This window comes from Propithecus coquereli, unplaced genomic scaffold, assembly GCF_000956105.1.
Source record: "Propithecus coquereli isolate 6110/MARCELLA unplaced genomic scaffold, Pcoq_1.0 Scaffold592, whole genome shotgun sequence".
NCBI lineage: Eukaryota > Metazoa > Chordata > Mammalia > Primates > Indriidae > Propithecus > Propithecus coquereli.
This window is the reverse complement of record NW_012151863.1, coordinates 433,733-435,931: the sequence shown is the minus strand read 5'-3', so window position 1 is coordinate 435,931 and position 2,199 is coordinate 433,733. Positions and strand designations below refer to the sequence as shown.

The 2,199-nt window shown below is 51.1% G+C and overlaps 1 protein-coding gene across 1 annotated transcript in view; it reads left to right on the top strand.

Annotated features, from left to right (window-relative positions):
• Positions 1-2,199, top strand: part of LOC105822036 (kelch repeat and BTB domain-containing protein 12-like) — a 13,679-nt gene that overhangs the window by 4,754 nt on the left and 6,726 nt on the right. The window lies entirely within an intron of this gene.

The window sequence follows — 2,199 nt, the reverse complement described above, 5'->3', positions numbered from 1 at the left end:
ATAAATAAATAAATAAAATGAAAATAAAGTTTCATTATCCTTCGATAAAAGGAGAAAAATTAGCTATCAATAACCAACTGAGCTAACCAGCCGCCCACACAAATTAATTACAAAGAGACGTGAAAATGGATCTATACATCGCTTTCATTTGGGAGCACTTTGGTCTGCGACCCAAAATTTTTTCTGGCTTCAACTCGAAAAAGCAAGGGACACAAAAAATGAGTAAACAAGTAACTAGATTCACATCACGGAGAGAGAAGTGATCATACGAGCAGTAGCACCATTGAGCGAGTTATAATAGAAGTCTTATGTCTTGAAATGGGAATGAGCCTTTGGCCACCTTTAGTCCGCGAAACGTTGGCTTTTGCGACCAGCCGTAGGAAAGGCCACCATAGATAAAACCGTGGCACAGGTCGTGCCGACCCTCTGCATTTTTCCTAACCCTCCAAATTTCTAGAGAGACGTTATCAAACGTTTTTCATCTGAATGCATTTTTTTTTTTCGCGTCTCTCTCTCGGATGTGTGTGATCTTGTGCTAACCGGCAGGGATTGGTGAAACGCTTTGTTTCATTTCTGCTAGACCCTGGGGCGCTCCCTGTATTCCCTGCCCCTCCTCCCTCCTTATTCTTCCCTGTTTTGTTAAAGTCCTTTCTCTTGTGAGCACCTCCCCTCTCCCCAACTTGCACCTTCTGGCACCTTCCTGCACCTCCCTTAGTGTGGGAAAGAAAGACTGAGGCAGGGAGGTCCGGGACCGGTGAGCCGATAACTGTGCTCGTTCTTTGTTTCATCCCGTCTGCCTCGAGGGCCAACTGTCAAAATCGGGGGCCACGGCGGGCGGCAAGAATGTGGTTCAGGATCGGCAGACACCTCAGGGGCAGAGAACAGCCTGGAAAGGGCTCTTCCCCCTCTGGGGTTTTAGCGCATTCGGTCCTTAGTGTTTGCACACCGCGCCAGTGCCTTTAGAAGTCCGAGTTTCCCGTTTATGCATTTGCGGTGGCTGCGGCACGACCGCTGCCCTGCGCCGACATCGCATCAGGAAGTGGAAGAACGTTTCAGGCACACTTTTGTACAAGACACACTTTTCTTTCTGCGTGTGTTGGTTTCACAGTTTTGCAAAGGGAGAAAAGGAAGAGAACACAATGGCAGAGAGGTTTGTCTTATTCAAACTTGCGGGCGTTAAGGGTACAGCGGTCATCGGATCCACACTTCTGCCAACAAAGCCGTGCCTTGCGTTCCTCCCTTCCCTCGAGACCTGTCGCTGTGATCCTGCCATCCTGCTGCGGCTGCTCCGGCAGCCACCCTGAGGAGCCAGCAGAAGCCCTCGGGAAAACGCCTAGTTGTGTCTTCCCCTGAGTCAGCCGAGGGTCGGGGGGCAGTAACCCCGTCGACTTACGTGTGGGTTGTTGCTGGCCCTGGACTCTGTGGTACCTTCAAAATACGGACTTCAGAACCACGGTGCTTCCTTGTCCCTTGGCAGAGATCACAAAACCAGACCCTCTTCGTGGGCTGTGACGTAGGGAAGCTGGTTCAGCATTACGGAAGCCGATGGGTGCTGTGATGTTTTCCGTAACTGGAAGAGTGGGGTGCAGCTCAGGCTCACGTGCCCCAGCCAAGGCCAGCGTCTCCTCTGTAAAAGTTCCTTCTGCACAAGGGCCTTCCAAAGTACAGGCAGGTTTTCCCCCCACGAGGTGGTGGAGTAGAGGGTTTTTCCGCGTGCCTCGCCCACCCCGGAGAAGCAAAATCGTGTGCAGAGACTCAAAATGCAGACACCTCCCAGAGTGGCAGTGAGAATCCCCGGGTGCACTGCGCGAGGCTACGTCTCCAGATCGTACTGGGTGAGGCTGCCTCTCCCGGTGAGGCCGCCGAGACCCGTCTACACAGCGACTTCTTCTTCCTAGCAGGCAGGTCTGCGTTCAGGCTCCACCTGTTAGATCTTTAACCTGAGATCATCGTATGAAATGGTTTCCCCCTAAGTTAGCATTTACTAGCATAAAACAAGCAAAGACAGTGAAAGGGGAGGGGAGAGCAAACCAACTTTGGGCTGCAGAAGCGACTAGACGTTTTCCTGCACTCACCCGCTCTGGCTTCATGCCCGTCCTGCCGGGACAGAGTAAGTGCTTGAAAACTATTTTTGACAGAGCACTCATGGGGATAAATATGTTCCCCGATTCATTTCTTTCTTTCTTTTTTTTTTTTTTT